The following is a 21583-nucleotide window of genomic DNA, read 5'->3' as shown; positions in this document are numbered from 1 at the left end:
TGTAGTGTGTACAGTTCTAAGTGCACAGCAATGCAAATCATAAGTTCTTACCATGACCTTAACTTATATCTAAAGTGCTTTCTGGTAGGAAGGGCTACTACTTGAACAACTATTATAGTTTGGCAAAATAGTTTTATCCCAATACAATGATATTCTCCAGGTGTTTTTGATGCTGACTTGTGACCTGGGAGTCCTTTAACATATTTCTAAATGCAAGGCCCAGGAAGATATTTTACTTTCCTGTGGCACTGAATTAGATTCCCATGAATGTGCATCATTCATCTAGGATGGGAACGGTTTGACTTTTGTGAAGGACAAGTCATGGCCCTTCCAAGTAAAAGACACGTCTAGGGATATCCAAGAGCTCAGTGGGAAACTAAGTTTCCCATTCAAGTTAAACTTAGCAGGCACAGTCATTACTAACAATTTTACCTTGTAAATGCAGTCATATAGGAGAACATCATTTTAGGCCAGATATACTAAGCCATTTTGCGGTCACAAACTCTGTAATTCACAAAATGATTGGGTTTGCGACCTGAAAAGGGATTTTTGGTATCTAGTAACCCCAATGCAAAAGTCAAAAACAATTCTGACTTGTAAAATGGATTAAGCCCGCAATATTGACTCGCAAATAAAAGTGGGCATGAAAGTGCCTTCCCTTAACCTGCTGCTGAATGTATTTTGTTTTCCGCATCCCTCCGTGCCTAAATCTTAAACACTTTATAGTGTCTCCTCATATCTGTGGAAATGTTTTTCCATCAAGCGAAAGTCGCAGCAATTGATTTGTAAATCATTGACAAAATGGCTGTTGAATCCATCACCTAAAATGGTGACTTGCTGGATCGCAATTGCTTTTTGATCTTTGACTGGTGTGCCAGTTTCTATGTTTTTTTTCCTGATGCGAGACTTGAGTTTTCTACACTTCTGGGTACACCTTCGAACTCTGCTGGGGCCAACATATCTGAAAGTGGCTCCCCGGGGCTGTGGATTTTTTTTCTTCAGTGCAAAAGCCATGAATGGAAGTCAATTCACAATTTTCAAGATGGCTGAAAAAATTCCTATAGCCATGCTCCAGCTAATCACAAAATGCGACTGACAGGATTTGCGATTTTGAACAGTGTAGATATACAGAAGAACCAAGCCACTAAAACCTACTTGGCAACTTTTTAAAATGGTTATATCATAAAAACTAGTGCACGGATGTATACCTAACCTTGAAAAGTACACTTTCATGCCAAGTTTGATGCAAATCAATTCAGTGACTTGGGCTGTAGGCACGAGCAATATATCCTGTAGCTGCTGAAATAACAATTATTTCCACTCGTATTCATATATATGTAAATAAACGTATGCACAAACACACACATGTTTTGCACCTAATAATATTTACATGTTTATTTCAGAGTAACATTTCTTTTGAAAAACAAATGTGTTCACATTGTACAACTGCAAGCGTTCTTGGTTCAAAAGTCTTTTCAGTATTGACTTTGTGAGTCCCACTTCAAAGTGCAGTTCCTAATCCATAATGAAATCGCTTGGAATGAAGTCATAGGGCAGAAGAAACACAGACCTGTTCCCAGAAATCTTATGTCCCCTGTCACATTCGTTATGCAGATCAGAGGACATGTTATGGATTACATTCTACCTGAATGTTCAGAGCTTAGATGAGCACAAGCACAAAAGGAAATGAAAGTCAATATATCAGTTGACATTAATGTTTGTATTAATAAAAATTGGGTATTTCTTTCTACCTTCAACTTTCAATATCCTATGTACAATGGGTAAAGTTCCTAATGCATTTTGTTTCACAGTGGTTGCATCCATTCCACCTATATGTGATTTGGTAATTGTCATTAACAACGCAGTCCAAACATGGGGGCTGTTAGAATGCAAGCGTTACCACGCTTGCCTTTACCACGTATGCGACTTTATCACGCATATTCCCAGCCGCGGTCCGTGCAGGTAATAGGGGTGGGTTGCAGTAAGGGGAGATTTCGAGGGACAATGCAGAGGGAAAATTAAATAAATAATTAATTTTCCCTCTGCATCGTCCCTCGAAATCCCCCCTAACTCGGCCCCACCGCTGTTACCTACATGGACCATGGCTGCATATTCCTTTATCACGCATGCCTTTACAACAATTTCCGTTGTAAAAGTGATAAAGGCACATGCGTGGTAAAGAGAGTAAGTGGTCTAGATTTAGAGTGAATACGTGGGGGTAGGAGCTGTTTGGGAATTATGTCATATTACTCGGTATTAGTATAATAACATTTTTACAAAAAACGAGGTGAGTGAAGTCCCCACCAACGTCCATATGGACCGTCTGCTTCTGTTACTGCCACTGATTTTAACACTGCTCCTGCTAGGGGTCGCAAAGGCAGTGCCAGGGGTCACAAGGGGAATGGCAGGATTCACAGCATCGACCCCTAGCGAGCCCTAAAGGACGTCCATGCTGGCGCTTTACATATCCCAGAGTCCAACGTGATCCCGAAAGCTATGGAAGTATCAAAATTCTGAATCAATTTCACCTCAGATCTTGCTTTAATTTGTGCTACTTTCCTGATTGGTTTTTTTACATCTTAAAAGCAGTCTTGTGAGGCTTTATTGGATATGGTATAAACCATAATACCTACAAGGATACACATATATAAATATAATGAACACCTTTATGAACTTGAATGTTGTATTTGTAAAATAAACTCTAGGCGCAGGGAACACTGGGCGATGAACCATCCGTCCACGTCTGCTGGTGATGAGGGGAGATAAGTACATTGAATGGACATCATCAAACAAGAGTGGCAGCTCAGGCCAACCCGGCTCCATTATCTCCCCAGCACACGTCGAAGATTGACTCGAGTGGAACAATCGCCGGATAGCCTCTAGTACCCGGCAGCGGGCCGGAGAAACGCCGCGCCTCCCAACTCGGGGAGGGAATTTTAATCTGACCTTGGTAATTTCCCCTGGGGCGTTGGAGGTGGGTCATCGCCAGGCACGCTGCAAGCCTAGCTCTAAAGATTGCGACTGTCAAATCGATCGAACTGCTCAGAGAGATTACTGGTAATCATTGGAGAAGGGCGAACTTCACAAGTTTCAAAGATGAGACCGGGCTGGCATCATGGCTGCAGGTGAGAAGCTCCCAGGAAGGAGCTAATGGCGCGAGAGCAGAGTCCACAAGAACACGCGCACATGTGAAATATTCCGGCACGAGATGCAGGGCGTGGAATCTCTGTTCATGGTGAAACAGGGGCCATCTAAGGAATTGGCTGATGGTGGTAAAAGAAACTGGCAGGCGAGGAAGAGGCTGGGTGAGGTATCAATGATGTACAACAGCAGAAGGTGCGCCCCCCTGTTTGCTCACATACAAGGGTAGCGAAGTGGGGAGTGTGCCGAAGAGCTGCTTTGAGAGGCCGCGAGGAAGGCGGGTTACTTTTCTTGAGGGAGCACCAGGTTGGGGACGGTGTTTTAGAAATAGGAAATGGAGTGAGAGAAAGACAAACCCTCGGAACCTCCAGGTGGGAAGCTATTAATTGGGCGCAGTGAGGTTAAGAAAAAGGATGGGTTATAAGCGTGCAGCTGGGAGAGCAAATATTTCAGGGCCTGATTTAGATTGGTTGAGGAGTTACTCTGTCCTAAATATGGCGGATATCTGGGCTGCCTTATCACAAGTGCATTATGTCCAATGGCACTTGTAAAAAGACTTTAGCAACAGAGTAACCCATTTAAATAGTCTAAATTAGACCCTTTGGCTGTTTGGAACAGAGAGCCCCCAAACGTAAGGCGTTTGCATTTGGGATCTTGTGGAGAACCGACTTGCCTGGTGTCTAGAAGTGAAGCCACATGCTGAGAGAAAATAGAAGACTGAGACAGGGTGCTCTTGGCAAAATTGAGATCTCGAAGGACAGGAGGTTGTTCACCAGAGACTAGAACTCTTTGAAGGGATTTGTCTGTAAAGAATGTTAGAAAAGGGCAGAAGAGTTTGTATTTTTTTAGTAGGCAGCAGAACGCTGAATTGACACTCGGGGAGGGCGGTTTGCGGGCTCATTTTTTTTCAAAGGGCAGTACAAGAGTAGAGATGAAAAGAGAAAAGATAATTGAGTCAGGGGGAAAAGGGTGCAGAGGTTCAGGGATGAGACCATAGGCCCTGCACTTGCATTCAAATGACCATTCTCTTTGCACGCTTTGCGTATTGTACTGGAGCCTGACAGTCGTCATGTCTCTCTTAGCTGTGAAACACAGAGCCACACAGTGACCTCTGCGGTGCTGCACATTCAGTGGAGAGAAAGGACTTTATGGTATGTCGCTATGCAGAAGGAGGAAGTGATGGCACCACCTCTGCTGTGTTTTTCATAAGACTACTGATCTCGTATTATGAGATATTAAGAAGAGCAACCGTTTTATTGACTGCAGCAAACTATTATTTTGTTAATGGTCAAAGGCACACAATCCTGGTTTTGTTGTATCTGTCGCAGCTTTGACATGGTGGATTATAGCACTGTCTTAAGAGCATGAAGCTTCATCTCAAAGGCCCCCTAATGGCCATCTGCTGCACTTAACAAGCTAGACTAGGGCCTTTTTTCTAACATGAGTAACTTGAAGAGTGGAGGGCCTCAATGGTCACTGATGTCTCTAGTATTGTCTAATATTCATTCATGTCCTGTCAGTGAGCATTCTCAAGAGTCCAGGGTACATGCAACATCTAATGCAGATAGTTCCTTGCCATACATTAATCTGACTCCATTACAGCTCTTGCACTTTATTTTAGAAGATCAAATACATCCTTGGCTTCACAAAACAAGTCCGTCCATAGTAGTCTTTTTCTGCCACTGAATAACATCTGCTCTATCTGTCTCTCTTTTATAATAGAACGTTATTGGTAGGACCCATTACAAATTGTCATGTGGACTACTGTAATTACCTATAGGCTGGACTTCGTTATTGCTGATACGCCAGCTACAATGAGGTCGGAGTGCAGACGTTAGTGCGGTCCTTGGTCTACTTAGATGTGATCCTGCCTCATGTTGTCATTAGTCACTTAATTTGCTCCCAGTGGCAGCCAGCCTCCGTTTTAAGATAAACTGTATGACTCAACTAACAGGCCTCTAGCTCTGGCAAACCTAAGCCATACAGAGGTTAATCAGCGGCAATGTCCATAGTATATCAATATTCTCAAGGCAAAGTATGGGAAGGTGTGGGGAGGTTCAGATTTCAGAGTAGAGACTCTTTTTTTGTTAAAGACATTCTACAGCACCGCAGTGCACTCACTTCAACAATTTCTCCTAAAGCAGATGGAACACACATTATGCCAAAGACAGCCCGCTGTCTGAAAATTACAGGCGTGTAAAGGTTTGTTTAAGCTCAAGATGGACACTCAATTTTTATCTATTCCTTTACTCTCTGAGCAAGAAACAGAAATTCAAAAATTTCTGGAGGACACCGAGGTGGAATTAGCTGCACCACATTTGAAATCCATGTAGCATGGACTGATTTACTCCCTGATTCCTTACTTTTGCAAATGACAGCAAGGCCACACTCTATTCATTAGAGGACCAGATGGTTTTCAGGTTACGTTGCACTGAAGCTTCCACCATCTTAATACCTGCTTTAGTACAAAGTAACGTCTCCCATTTACACCACTCGCTCATGACTATCACCTGAAAACATGGCAATAATCTCTTTTTATTCATATCTGAAAATAATGTGAATGTGTTGTGTGTGGTCTGTAAGGTTAAGACATTTGAAGACAAAACTGTGAATAACCTTATCAAAGGAAGTAGGAAGATGGCAGTACAGCAATACCAATTATCAATCCTTCTGAAGGATGGTCTTATATCACCTCTGCAATATTACCTCTGCTGTTCGGTCTTTTCAGATAAACCAGCTCTGATCTAATGCATGCCCCTGGATTCCCAAGTAAGTGAGCTTTTCAATAAATATGCATTGATCGATGTGTGGATTGCCGCTGATGCATGTTGTAACGATAAGTGAATTAGTAAAAGAACACTCAAAAGATACCTTAAAAGTGAGAACAAAGCTGCGGGAGGAAAAAGGTGGGGTGATGGAAAAACTCAGGGGCCCATTAGGAGCCACCGCCAGCCTGGTGGGGGCAATACGCCCGACATCCTCTCCAGAATTCCCCCCCGCCATATTAGAATGGCGGGGGGACCGCGGCGGACGGAAAGACCGTCCGCCACTTTTCCGCCCCGGTCGCAAGGCGACCAGAGTGGAAAAGGGTTTCTATGATGGTGGTGTCTGTCAGACACCGCCTGCCATATTAGGATGCCTTTTTCTAATGCCTTTCCGTGGCAGCAATGCCGTCACGGAAAGGCATACGGTCTTCACTCTGGGGGCCCCCTGTGGGCCCCCAGTGTGAAGGAGGGGTGGGGGTTGCACACGGGGGGGGAACCTGTGGTACCCCCCTTCATTTGCATAAACAAAGCGGCAAGCACCGGGCGGTGCCTGCCGCTTTGTTTATGCAAATGCATTTTTATATAGGGGTTTCCTCCGTGCAGTAGGACATCTCAGTAAGATATGGAAGCTGACAGATCTTTGTGTGAAATCTGCAGGGCAGGATAAACCATGTTTTCATTCTTCTGAATTTGATAAATTTGATAAATCAAGTTCAGTTGACGTTGGTGCATGTGAGACGAGATGACAAGCCTGAGTTGGTCATGACCAGACTAAGCAACATTTGAAGCATGCATGATGCAGACTTTCATTTTTCAGAATTTGCTAAAATAAAAGTACAATTGAGGTATGCATTATTATATTGAGAGAGATCTTATGGTCAGTCAGCCTTTAAACTATCTGGCTGCAAGTCATATCTTACATATTCAAACACTTTTGATGTGGTCTTATTGATTTAGGTGCCTCACTGAGAACAGGGCCACCCAGCAACTATCCACGAAAGGTACTTATCTCACTGTATGCATAGTGGAAAATAGGTTAACCCCACTTGAAAATGCCTCTCATTTGCAGCTAAACCTACTTTGAATCAGCCTCTGTATTCTGTAGGACTGCTTGCATCTGAAGAGATAGACTAATATTACATGAGGCGGCCATTCCATTGTTATAGCAATACATAGGCACATATGTATAATTCTCTTGGTGCAACGAGGCACAGAAACCAAAGTTGCTGCTCTGCGTTGCGTAAGGGGGAGAAAGCAGTGTAGAGTCACATTTATTAAAATGATGTGCTGCTACTAACCATTACCTTCACGCATTAAAAAATAGCTGCCTGCACGAAGATGCAGAAGTGAATGTGCCTGCCTAGCATAAGATTTGTACTGGAAGCATATCCTTCCAGTATAAATTCCTATGCATAGGCATGCTTTGATGCTTGCCACACGTTAGATGCGTGCTGTTCTCAGTAGAACACATACAATGTGCGACTTGCCTGCATTAGACAAGGCCAAAACTTTAAGGGAGAAGATGTGGCCTAGCAATCATAGTTGTCTCCTTAGGAACCTGGGGACCCAGATTGGAATCCCGGCCTACTCACTTGTCTCAGCACCCTGTGTTTCTGGGCAAACCAATTAATGTGTCTAAAAAAACATGTGCAAAAAAGTATATTTATAATTCCCGCTTGATGTACATGATTTCATAGATGATCCTCTAACCTGTTATGCAATATACAGCTCTCCTTTGCTTTATAGCTAGGTTTGTACTATACACATACCAATGCATGCATACATGTATACGCTGGTGTAATTTAGGGGGTTTTGTGTTACGCTTGTTGTGTAAAATTCTCCATAATTACACCATTATGCCGTGTAGAGTAAATATGCCATCCATTCACGGCAAATTATAGCATGGGAACAATGCGAACAACAAGAATGTGAGCAGCTGTTGTCCACAGCAGTTGGTTTTTTTGCACTAATATTTAGTGTGAAATGCGCCCTCACATGAAAAAATAGCACAGATTGTGTACCAAACTGTAGTGCAAAATGATGGATTATAATTTTACATAATTATGCATAGTTTTACACCGTTATTCTGAAATTTTGCATAATTATGCAAAGTAAATTTTACAAATTTGCCACATTCAAATTTACCACCTGTTTAAAAAGGTGTTATTTGTATGGAAAGCCCAGTCTTGCTATCCTAGTAGATTGGGTGTAGCCTCAATAACTAGGTGCGTTTTCCTTAATCCTTCCAAGTTAGCGCATTACTTTTTGACACAAAGTGATACAACGTAACGCAAAACAGCCCAAAGTACTAGCTACCCTGAGAAAAGGGAACCTTTCCAGCACAAAATATTTGTAGGCGCTAGAAAGTAAATACCCTTGTGATACTTTGCATGACTTTGCACCAGAGTAAATCTTTAATGAGTAAAGTAAACGCCTGCATAGCTCGAATATTGTATGAATTTACATATGCTCCTGAGTACACAATGAAAGTGCTGCAATTGTTTTAATTTCGGAGTAGCACTGGGATTGTAGTTTGCGTCAGAATTTTACAGCCCCTGCTTAGACTTTCTTCAACGATCCTACCAATATTTCAATAAAAGGATTGATTGGTTGGAGGAGAAAGCACTGAGTGGTTGGGAAACATCTGTTCAAACTGCACCACACATTTCTGTTAACCTATCTCGAGATCATGAGTTCAAGATTTGACGTCTACGTTATTGCAGCCGTTTCAATTTTCTCATTTCTTCTTGAAAATGGAAAGATGTCTCACAAATAGATGTAGGAAAGAAAGTCATATGAAACGGAACAGTTTCTTTCAGCAAGATTTAATTTAAGGGATTCTAATGTTTATCTCATGTTACGGTATTCCACCCATCAAAGGAAGCGGCTGCTGATGGCTGAAGGCTAAAGTGATATTGTTTTGTGCGACTCGTAAAATTTAGGAGCACGCTTTTTCTTTTCACAGTGAACATTTGGTTTAAAAAAATAAAACATTTTGTGTTTCCATACATCCACAGAGCTCTCAGCCAGATAGTTATAGCATAAAACCCCTAGTAGCATTTTATTTCGATTGGCTATGGCCGACGCACGTTGTTTTATATAATACCATGCAAATTCACTTTACAAGCCAAGTACACATTGCATTTCCAGTTTTCAATTCACATTAATTTTATCTATGTCAGAAAGATAAACGGTTTTGTCAACATTGCACTGACGTGAACTTGCAAAGCTCGGGTTTGTACTGATGTGGTGAAAATAGACCTTACGCAGCACAACTGTCTCTGGTCCTAGAGCGGCATAAATCAGACATGAAGTGAGCAGAATTCAAAAATTTGAAACCGACCATTTTTTTTACATTTAAGTAAACGCCATACTGGTGCCCTTTTGTAATCAACATTTTGCAGTTCATTTGACATAAGCCCTGAAACCTTAATCTATCACCCTAACTTAATGGTACAATCTGAACTTCCAGTAGCGGCCGGCAGCGACGGCTCGTGGAGGGAGTTACGGTGGGGCAGGAGGGCGGGGAGGGGGAGGGGCAGGGCGGAGGTTGCTAAAAACCGGCATATGGATAATTGCAGGTAAGTAAACAATGTAATTAATAAAACGAATTTCGTAGTGCGCCTTGCATCGCAAAATGCAATGCAGTGCGAGCTACGAAATTCGTTTTATTAATTAAATTGTTTACTTACCTGCAATTATCCATATGCCGGTTTTTAGCAACCTCCGCCCTGCCCCTTCCCCTCCCCGCCCTCCTGCCCCACCGTAACTCCCTCCACGAGCCGTCGCTGGCGGCCGGCACCCCCGGTAAGTGTGGGAGGGGGGGGAGGGGGTATTCGGATAATACATGTTTTTTTAAAAATGTACCTAACCGGCGCGTCTCTCTGTCGTCTTTCCTCAGAACAGGAAGCAGGCAGCCAGGCTCCCCTGACCAATCACATCACTAAGCACCCAAGCTCCCCTGACCAATCACAACGCTGCAATGCAGCGTTGTGATTGATCTAAGCACTGTGGTTCAGCGTTCAGCCAGAGACTGGGGGCCTGGGCATGTTCTTCATACAAGCTGTAATGCACCCTGCATGGGGAACATGCAAAGTGTGCAATGACTATTTGGTTGGCCCGCGTGGGCTGGCCAAACAGTCACTGCGCACTTAGAAGGGTGCTACCACTCCTCTCCTGCCCTGCGAGCTGAGCAGACCCGCCCCTTCACATAAAGCTGCTGCAGAGGAACAAAATAAAATGATCATAACATTACGGCATTATATTTTTCCTTTCTTACACTGGTTCAAGGCAATCGGGTGATGCTCCTCCGCCTAAGCGGAGAGGCCGTCAGAGTTGATGGGCGATTTCTTCAGGTTCTATAATCGTATCTGAGAGATGTGGGTACTGGTTATGCAGACTCCAGAACTATTGGCAAGAGACAATGGCATTTTACTGAGGTAGTGTCTTAAATACAAGGGTATTTCTATCATCATAGTGGAAAGGGGCGTACACCTCATGTGCTCAACCAGCCATATTTTACAGCTAGGGAGTTACACCACAAGTGTCCACATACACGGCTACCCAATGGAAACGGGTTCTTCTTTTAAATCAGGTGTAACATCAAGTGAGACCCAGAATATGGGCAAACTTTTGTTGCTCTAATTCTGTTTTTTTTTTTTTTTTAATGAATGACCCAATTTTGAACCCTTATCTTAATGTCGTACAAATGTCCAAAATAAGAATTGCCAGTAAGTTGTTTGCATTGCCGTGCGCCATCCTATAAAGTATTAATACTTGACTATAGAAGGCAATTTTAATTGCATAAGAATGTAACCTGTTCTGGCGAGAAGCTGCATCTGGATGTACCACACCTTCAGGAAAAACACATTTAATGGTAGAGATGTTGTTATTGTAGGTTCTGTTCTTCTATAGTACATTGTGTGTTTTTTCTTAGATTAAAGGGCATAGGGTTCTTATGGAGGGTCCAGGCTCAGCTTTACTTGTGGTGAGGAACTGTCCCCAAGACACCCTTTGGCCTTGTGCTATGGAAGACGTGAAGGCCAACACAGGGGGATTTCAATGTTTGCTCCTTCGTTGCAATAAGCTTGTGAAAAGGCATCCACCTGTGACATGATCCTAGCAGCATGGACTGGATTGCAGTGAGGAGTAAACAACTTTGAATAGCTGCAGATGAGATGCATGTACCTTTCTAAAGTGCACAGTCTTTGGCTAGGGTTGTGTTATCTTACGTGGGTGGGCCACAGTCTTTCGCTCCTAAGCAGACAATGTAAGATATTCCTTTCAGCCAATCCACTGTTTCATATTTGTTCTACCAAATCATCAGTGTATAAAAGCATGCCTCCATCTTCTTGGGCTATTTGTCTCCATATTGGATAGGGAACAGTTGACTACTCTCTTCATCATTTCATTGGTTCAGAGCTAGGGCACTCTGTGCCTCTTTCAAACTTTCCGAATTAAATAGGGATCTGAATATAGAGCAGAAGGTCTTGATATTTAGCCATACACTCAGTGGCATAGCTAGGCCTTAACCCGCTCGTGGCAGCCCCTGCGTTTGCTGCCCGTGGCAGCCTGATCGAAGAGCGGGGGACTGGCGATTATGCTGCCACGATGGTAGCAGGGAATAGTGGGGGGCGGGGTTTGAGGGGTGCTGCCGATTCTTGCGGCCGCGTCTGCTGCAGGTTAGAGTCGCCAAAATGTGTGCCGCATGGGGCAGTCCACCCCCACCATTCCCCCCAGCTACGCCACTGCATACACTTTATAAATCAATGAAATATATAAACAAAATAATAAATAAGTGCTACAATAGTTATTGATTTTTTGTAGGATAATTTTCACATTAATATTGAGTTACACCTTCACTGCACACAAAGTATTTGCTTTTTTATTTGAAAAGCGCATGCAAAACAGCATTGTAACAGGTATTATTCTTACTTCAGTAGATGGTGCCTAGTTTATTTAGCTCAGAAGGATAAAAGGAGGAGTAGGCCCTGTCTCAATTCGCCCCTGTGACCTTCAGTCTGGACACAAATAAGCTCTGACAAACATTAAACACGTTTATCGAACGCATTTCCCGAAGGGCCTGGTGTGCATGCTTATTAGTTTCCATCAGTGTTGTTATTTTCCTTGAGTAAAATGCTTTCATGTCTGCAACGCCCCCAGAAAGTAGACATGCGCACCAAGGCGAAACTGTACCGTTTATTTCCACTATCGCTACACAAACACACAACCTACTCATGTTATCAAACGGAAATGCTGGATTATGCAGCCATTACAGCTGGTTTACACTACTTTGGCAAGACAGATGCATTTTTCTCTGTGTTTGCCTTGAGGTAAACAGGAAAACAACGAGTGCATTTGAATTATTTTCCCTCTCTGAAATGTTATGCCAACAGCAATATCTACATGTTCTCATCAATTAGGTTGATATGAGAAATAGCCAAATAAGTACTTGGAAGGCACTGAAACTGGAGAGCAGATGTTTATGTGCATCCTGTGTCTAGGCCAGGGGCGTAGGGCAAGCTCCCTTTGGGCCTAAGCTCTATGGGGCAGATTTATGAGGCCCTTGCGCCACGTTTACGCCGCTGTTGCGTCACGCAAGGCGGCGTAAAAGTGGCGCATCCCTACGAACGATTTACAACGTGACGCATCTAGGCAGATGCGTCACGTTGTAAAGCCCTGCGCTGCTTGTGGGCTTTCCGGCGCAGGGTGGGCGTTCCGGGGCAGGTGCGCCTTGTAAAAGTGGCTGAGTGAAATCTATGAGATTTCACTCAGTCACTTTTAAGCCAATGCTGCGTCAAAAGCCTGCGCCTGCTTGAAGCAGGCGTAGGTCTTGATGCAGCATTGTTAAAATGGGGCACCCCCGAGCCTTGCTGGAGCTGCAGCAATGCGACACATTTCCGGCACAGATGCGTCACGCATCTGTGCCGTTTTTGCACCATGGTGCGCCGCATTATAAATGCGGCGCACCATGGGTGGCGCAGCTGTAGCGCACTGTGGCGCATGTTAACTGGCGCATCCCTCGGGATGCGCCAGTTAACATAAATCTGCCCCTATGTATTTCTAGAGGTATGGGAAACCTAGTGCTCCCTCCACAATCTGCTTGTGGGGAGGCATGAATTTAGGTTCCCCCTTAAGACAGCGCTGTGTCTGTGCTCTATTGAGCATTGTCAGTGCTTTGCATTGTGCTGCATGCAGGGGGTTGACTTGCTTTTACCTCTGTGTCTCTGGCTGCAATAAAGGCTTTGGGCCACTTTCCTGCTGTTTTGGGACCTCCTCATTAGGGTTGTTCACATACTGTCTCACTAGCATCATTAAAGATAAAAAAAAACGTACTCACATCACTTTTGGCGCTGCCGCTCCTGTTTACTTATTAAACACACACTGACTAGGGGTGGGTGGGACTCGCAAAGATGCACTCCATGGAATTTTGCTGAGTTACATGAAAATGCTGCGAGAATACACGTAGTTTCACGAATGGGTGGAAATCAGCATGTTGCACTGCTCATGCTGATTTTTTACTGGCAGGAGCTTGTTCCACACCACAAAGTCATCGCGAACTGCACCACGCAGTGTGCCAGAGGGTGCTCCTTCTTTGCTGCCTCTTGAGTAGAGTTTCTACTCTGATATTTTATTTCAACACAGGATAACTTTAGTTTTCATCAACGTTGACTGTCTGAGGACCTTTAAATGTGGTGACCGGTACATAAATGTCAAATGTGCATTGCTTATTGGGTGAATCTTCATCCTCACTGCGTTTCCTGATAGGCGCACACGTATGCGGCATGGAACATTCCTGATTCCTTTAGCCCAAACTGCTTTGTTTAGCCTGGTGTCTATGCACCGCACATCTGAAGTTCACATTTCCTTAACTGCAAATTTACGAATTGCTTTCAGAGCACGAGGCGCACGCCATTTGAAGCCAACTTCATGGATTCGTTTGTGGTGTATTCCCTGGTAGCCACCTCTTTGATGGCAGAGCTGCCTTTCTTCTTCCCACCCCCTTTCTTAGCAGGAACCATATCGAAGCAGAGTCAATGATGGAGTTTCTACTTAAGCAGCAGCATCCTCACTGCGAATGGGACCGAGCGCTCGCGCCCGTCCGTGTTGAGAAAATCTTGCCAGGTGCCCTCCTTGCACCCAAAGATCATGCTAGGGGACACCAATATTCTAATTCTCACTTGCCAGCTTACTGTTGGTGAGCCGTGCATGAGAAAAAACTCGGCCACCTGGCAGAGGTTTGCCGGAACTCAGAGATAAAAGCGTAATGTGGAATGTGGAGTGGCCAAAACTCCAGGAACTCCTCCGACGGAGCAGAATTTTTCACCCATTCCTCATACTGACCTCTTGTTACACCAACGCACTGCTAATGCTCGTAGTGTGCAAGGCCGCCAAGGGATTTCCACAAGCAGTGCATAATTTGTAAAAAAATAAGTGCCGGGGCTCAGTTCAAGAGGCCTCAGCAGCTTTCAACACCCATTGTCACTGCCAGCTTTGCCAATGACAGTATCTACACAGCTACTAACCAGCACACTGCTACGAGTGTGATAATTCAGACTATTCCAGGTTCCCAAAGCTGTAAAATAGCTGGAGCAGCAGGTATAAATTGTTTTTAATGCATACTGAATTAATAAACAATTTCTGTTCTGTTGATCTCTAAATTATACAAAAAGCGCCACCATGTGGCAGTTGTCATAGGTGCCGGTGTCAACAATTAAGTGCTGGTGTCAACAATTAAGTGCCAGTGCCAACAATGAAGTGCTGTGCCGACCACAAGAAGCCACCAGCTCAAATTAAGCATTGTCCACAAGCATCCTTCATTAGACGTCCAGCCCAGGCTGATTGAGGCGTCCAACTCTGCTCCTGGTTGGATCAGGGCAAAGGAGCTCACAAACCCACTTTAGGCACTATAACATTTGGCCCTTGTACAACTCAATGATAGAAGGGGATAAGCGAGAAACTGCTGCAGTTTTCATGAGCTAACCGCCACTAAATGCCACAAATAATACAATGAAATCCCAACTTCATTAAGCTTTCCCCTTTGTGGTTTTCAAGCTAAAATCGGTACTACCCCTTGTACGTTAGTCCGAGAAACAAAAGATTGTCGACATTCACCTAATTTCAAAGTTACAAGGCAAACGATTTGACAATGAACACAGGAGAAAATGGAACATTAATTTAAGTGTCAACTTGCACTCGCGAGGAAATATGAAACTTGCACAAGACTGATTATGTACACTAACAGAAAGAAGAAATGAACAAATAAAAAGGCTTGGAACACCACTAGGAGGACAATTGTCTACATATCGCGAAACAAAGGTTGCGTGGGGAGCCAGAGAGCCGCCCGGAGGGGCAACTGCCTTATTCGCTGTGGATGGTGCTCTTACTCACAGGAGGAGTAGTAGAGAGCAGACCTCTTTCATTTTGTGAAAAAAAAAACTCCCCTACTTTGAGTGGGTGCGCTATGAATGTTTGGCCACATTTTATTCCCCCTCTTTCAAATGCCACCTTCCAGAATTGTAGCGACATATTTTGTACTCACAAATTCGGTACCTTGCTTCGCACCCCAAAGCAGTGGCATAAGGCTAGACCTGCAGAATGCGACGAGGGCCCCTCCAGTCTTCTATATCTCATAGATATTAATTGGCTTTAGGCTGAATAACAACCCCTTGAATGGTTGGGGGGCCCCTGCCCCGCAGGACGCTGCATTACATCCCTGAAGCAGAGACCTGTGAGAAATCTGGCCGCGAACAGGCTGGCAGAGAGACAATTAGCCCCAAGCAAATCATTCTCCAGGTTCACAGACATTAAAATTCTGCTTCGCAGAGTCCATTATCACAGAGAAAAGCATATAGGTTTAAGAGCAATCATAAAAATATAATTACATAGGTATCATTACATTCCGTAGCCGGCAGAATGTTCGAAAAGCTGAATACACATTTAGTCGGAAGTAAAACAGTGGCACAACCTTTCCTGCTCATTTCATCTCGAGCAGCTTGTTTATTTTTTAACTGAGCAGTTTTCTCTCACTTCATTTGCATATTTTCCACAATATGTTTATTTTATGTTGAATGCGAAGGGCTCTGGTTCCAAGTTCAAAAGCACAAACGGCAGCGAGGCTGTGAGAAATACGACGCATCCCTTTCACATTAATACCTCTCAAGAGTTAATGAAATGACCCGGGAAGCCTTGCTGGGTTGTTTCATTCACCCCGGGCTTCTTTGTTACGTACAAGTGTCATTTCATTTGCAACTTTCAACAAGTTTTCAAAGTATGCTGTTAAATGTGGACACTGCTAGTCCTAAAACTAGGCACAGGCGAAATTTCTGTAACGCCGGCGAAATCTTTTGTAATTTTACTATTTTGACGTTATGCATGTTATACAAATATGACAAAATGATGCTATAGTGTCACATTGTGCAATTACACGCAGTTTGTGGCAAAAATTTAGCCCAAGCACACTAGAAAAATGTAAACGACCAAAACGCAAGTGGCTGGCTTTTTTATGCTATATTTTTTGCATGCAATGCATCATAATGTCTAAAATGGATGCAAGGATGCATTGAATCTGGCACACTCCTATTACAAAGGCAAGGCATATAGGCCCAGATGTAGGTAAAGGTAGACAGTCAAAATATCGAGTTGTAAATATCGACTTACCATAATATCGAGTCTGTAATATCGAAGGAGCATAATATCGAAGGCAAGAATATCGTAGGACAGAATATCGACCCAAGGTAAGTAATATCGAAATACTTAATATCGATGTAAGTAATATCGAAGTTAGTAATATCGATAGCATATATATCGATGTTAATAATTTCGATGACACTAATATCGATATTTGTATTATTTTATAGTTTTTTATTATGTATGTGTTATATGTTTAATTTAAGTATTTAAAATAATTACTATTATATGTGTATACATTTTCTATAATAATATAGAAATTTATAAGTAAATTTGATGTTTTAGTACCGGAGCGGGTTGTGGGTTTATAGGGGAATAGGGTGGGAAGTAATTTAATTATGGTAAGTTGATTAATAATTAGTAGGATTAATTAATTAATTATAATTATTTGCTAATTAATATTGATTAATTGGGAAATAATTAATTGATTAATTGATATATATTTTCTGTAGCGGGATGTGGGTTTATAGGGGAATAGGGTGGGGAGTAATTTAATAATAATTAATTAATTAATATATGTTTTTAAATATTTATAACTAATTAATTGGCAAATAATTAATATTAATTAGTTAATTAATTAATATAATTTGGTACATATTTTAAATTAGTAATTAATTGGTAATTAAATAATATTAGTTAGTTAATTACATTATTAGAGTAATTTATTTATATATAATTTTTAGTTACTGTTAATTAATTAATTGGGGAAAAATGATAATAATTATTAAATTATATTAATTACAGCTTATGTGCTAATATATTTACTTTATTGTTATTGTTAATTAATTATTAATTGCTAATTAAATAATATTATGTAATTTTGGGTTAAGGAGTATTTTTAGGGTTCAGGGTCATTTTTGGGTTTTTGGGTAAAGGGGTATTTTGAGTGTTTAGGGGCAGTTTTCAGTTTTTGGGTAAAGGGGTGTTTTTAGGGTTCAGGGTCAGTTTTCAGTTTTTGGGTAAAGGGGTATTTTTAGGGTTCAGGGTCAGTTTTCAGTTCATGGGTAAAGGGGTATTTTTAGTGTTCAGGGTCAGTTTTCAGTTCATGGGTAAAGGGGTATTTTTAGGGTTCAGGGTCAGTTTTCAGTTTTTGGGTAAAGGGGTATTTTTAGGGTTCAGGGTCAGTTTTCAGTTCATGGGTAAAGGGGTATTTTTAGTGTTCAGGGTCAGTTTTCAGTTCATGGGTAAAGGGGTATTTTTAGGGTTCAGGGTCAGTTTTCTGTTTTTGGGTAAAGGGGTATTTTTAGGGTTCAGGGTCAGTTTTCAGTTCATGGGTAAATGGGTATTTTTAGTGTTCAGGGTCAGTTTTCAGTTCATGGGTAAAGGGGTATTTTTAGCGTTCAGGGTCAGTTTTCAGTTCATGGGTAAAGGGGTATTTTTAGGGTTCAGGGTCAGTTTTCAGTTTTTGGGTAAAGGGGTATTTTTAGGGTTCAGGGTCAGTTTTCAGTTCATGGGTAAAGGGGTATTTTTAGGGTTCAGGGTCAGTTTTCAGTTCATGGGGAAAGGGGTATTTTTAGGGTTCAGGGTCAGTTTTCAGTTCATGGGTAAAGGGGTATTTTTAGGGTTCAGGGTCAGTTTTCAGTTTTTGGGTAAAGGGGTATTTTTAGGGTTCAGGGTCAGTTTTCAGTTCTTGGGTAAAGGGGTATTTTTAGGGTTCAGGGTCAGTTTTCAGTTCTTGGGTAAAGGGGTATTTTTAGGGTTCAGGGTCAGTTTTCAGTTTTTGGGTAAAGGGGTATTTTTAGTAAATTAATTATTAATACTTATTGTTTAGTACATATATATTATATCTTTACTGTATATATTTTTATTTATTAATTTTAAACATTATTAGATACTTTTAAATATGTTTATTTTATTTATTAGTGTTATATACTTACTTTTACATTTATATATATTTTAAAAAAAATCGATATTTTTAACATCGATATTTTTTACAACGATATTATTTTTTCGATATTTTTGTACTTACCATGTTGTAGATAGGATGTCGATATTTTTGCCCTCGATATTGTTGACTCGATATTCTTGTAGGTCGATATTTTTGTAGTCGATATTCTGTCATAGATCCGTAGGTAAATCTGATTTACCGACTCTAGAATACCGAATTTTACCGATTCGGTATTCTAGATTCGGTAAATCAGATGTAGGTAAAAATTCGGTAATTTTTACTGAATCTGTATGATTCGGTAATTACCGAATCGGTATTTACCGATTGGGTAATCGCACAGCCCAGAGGAATCAATGTCAATTACCGAATCGGTAAATACCGATTCGGTAAAATTACCGATTTTGCAAGGGTGACAGGGTGTCACTTTGACACCCTGTTGCACCCCTGATTTTGCCTTGTGTGCCATGTGACACACAGACATGCCCTTAGGGCATGTCTGTGTGCCACATGGCACAGGTGTACATGCACAGATTGCATGTACACTGGAATTCGTTATTTACCATGTAATAGTATTACTTGGTAAATAACGAATCGGTAATGGCCAGTGGCACTGTTTTCAGTGCCATCTACATCTGTATTTACCGATTCGGTAAATTTACCGATTCAGTATTTTACAGAATCGGTAAATTTACCGAATCAGTAAATATACTGATTTTGTAAATTAAGCCTACCTACATGTCAAATCCCAAATACCGGTCGGTAACGGCCGAAATCGGCCGTTACGGACCGGTAATTGGCGACCTACATCGGGCCCATATTCTTTATAAGAAAGAAGAAGAGAGAAAGCCACTATAGTTTTGCCTAGATTGAAAAGTAATTGGAATGGTTAATAATAGGTAGGCCAGTCAATGAACAGCGAAGTGCAGGACCTCAAACTTGTGGTAGCTCTACAGCACCAGTCAGTGTTTAATTTTTAAAAAAAAACATACAGGGGCCCAAAGTTTTTATAGACACTCTCTGCCAACACTGATGAACTGCTAAAAGCCAGGGCTGCCAAATACCAAGATGGCTTCATCTTGAATTCATCTCATGCCTCTTTCTTACACCGGCCTACACTTCCTTCCTATTTATCACACACTTTTGGGTTCTTTTTCATCTTTGCTTTACCCTTTTGTCACTGTTTTCCTTTCTTTCTCTTCTTTTCCTTTGTCTCTTTTTGCCTTTTGCTCTGGGTCAAAGTCCAATGATAATGGCTAATTCCGGTCCAGAAAAATGAGTGCCAGTGCCTGGCACTTGCAACCAACGGCATGAATTAAGCAGTACCACCAGGATGTGCTACACAATTGATGGTTGTCTATGTTTCAATATGTATGGGGCGTATGCAGTGCAAACTTAACCATGCACCCCCAGAAAATGTCTGCTCTTAAGCTTTAGTCAAGTTATAGGAAAAGTGTATGAAGTACATAAGTGCCACAATGCCAGTTAAAGTATGCCACTGTATCTAAGGCAACAGCTACACACCCTGCATTAGCCCACTAAACTTCATCTGTCTATACTGAGGGACAGCTTTTCAGTAATCATGCTATGACGTGCAGGGAGGACATAGAACCACCGTCCTATGGTGAAGAGGTTCTCATAGGTCTACTTACATTTCAAATAACCATGAAACAACAAGGGAAACAATTGTAACCCAACAGATGTTGCAAACCAAAATCCCAAGAAAACGGTAATTAATGGGTGGTTCTTGCCATGCTTCTCTTACTTGAAGAAATGTCAAAGTGAGAGTAGGGCCATGTGAAAAGATGGTTGAAATTGATCTTTGTCCTTTGTTTTCAGAGATGTTATTGACACAGAAGGCATATGTTTGCTGTATGGTATTCCGCATCAGTAACTGTTCAAATAATCATTGCGGAGCAGAAACACATCAGCAGTCAAATATATTGAAAACCAATGTAAACAGACGAAAAGGAACATTAGATAAATCTTTCACTTACAAAAGTATTCCTGCATACTATAAATTCGGCATCCACTATACACTCACACCACTGGAAATCATGCAAAATTGAAAGTAGATTGGATGTCATTGTTTCAGTTTTCGTATAGTCTTTGCAGAAATGATTTCTGTTGGCATTTATCCTTTAAAATAGAATATGATCCTAAAGGTTCTGATACACATTATAGATATTTAATTTTGTGTATGAGCAGAATGTTTCACATTAAAAAAAGAGAATAGAAGAATAAGTCATAAAGCCTACTGGTGTAAGCTGCCTTCGGTAATGCTTCCTAGCACGGTGCGGCGTATGCAAGCTTCAATTCTGAAGAAGGGCATTTACAGCTTGCACATGTGTTTTTGCCTTTCTAGTCACGTGGTACTCCGTAACCCCTGCTGTGAATTCACTAATTGACAGCTTACTCACTTTATTCTCAATGGACCGATGTCATGCTTTTCATACTAGATACGGTGTCCTGACCCTCTCACCTTTACGGGGTCTGTAGACAAACCCATTAGTGTGTTGACTCCCCTTACCAATAATTATTATATTCTGTAATTGCAATATCCACAGCGCTCCCATGAACCATGCCTTTTGGCCAAATCAGCTCTATACAAATTAACACAAAACACACACCTCAAAACACTTGATTAAAGTGTCATGTGTGCACGCCCAGAAGAACCCTACTATTAACTTTCCATGTACATCCATCCATATGACATGACCGTGTACATAGAAAAAAACACTTGCTACTCTTGATGGGAGAATACATTTTCTATGTATCCCTTATTTTAGTTAAAAGACTGAAACCACCCCCGCGGCAATTCATTTAATACAGTGGAAATCTTCATCCAAATAACATCTGGAAAAATACCTGTACACATCTCTTCATCAGCTAAATAAACGGCAGTGGGGAAGAGCGTAAGTCATACCGTCTCTTGTAATTTAGGATCCAATCAGTGACACGCACCCTTTGATGGAATGGTAGAAATATACCGACATGCACTCTCTTTGACACAATACCTGTGACTGTATTACAGCTGTGTGAGCTGTTAAAGTTGAGAGAGCAGGTGCATAATAGGAGATTGAGAGTTATCCCAAAGTAATGG

The 21583-nt window shown here is 41.8% G+C and overlaps 1 protein-coding gene and 1 pseudogene across 1 annotated transcript in view; both read right to left on the bottom strand.

Annotated features, from left to right (window-relative positions):
• The window catches only part of KCND3 (potassium voltage-gated channel subfamily D member 3), a 950457-nt gene that overhangs the window by 736887 nt on the left and 191987 nt on the right, over positions 1-21583 (bottom strand). The gene's annotated exons all lie outside the window — the stretch shown is intronic.
• LOC147712670 (large ribosomal subunit protein eL31 pseudogene) lies at positions 13558-13927 on the bottom strand (annotated as a pseudogene).

This window comes from Lissotriton vulgaris, chromosome 5, assembly GCF_964263255.1.
Source record: "Lissotriton vulgaris chromosome 5, aLisVul1.2, whole genome shotgun sequence".
Taxonomy (NCBI): Eukaryota; Metazoa; Chordata; class Amphibia; order Caudata; family Salamandridae; genus Lissotriton; species Lissotriton vulgaris.
This window is presented reverse-complemented; position numbering and strand designations above follow the sequence as displayed.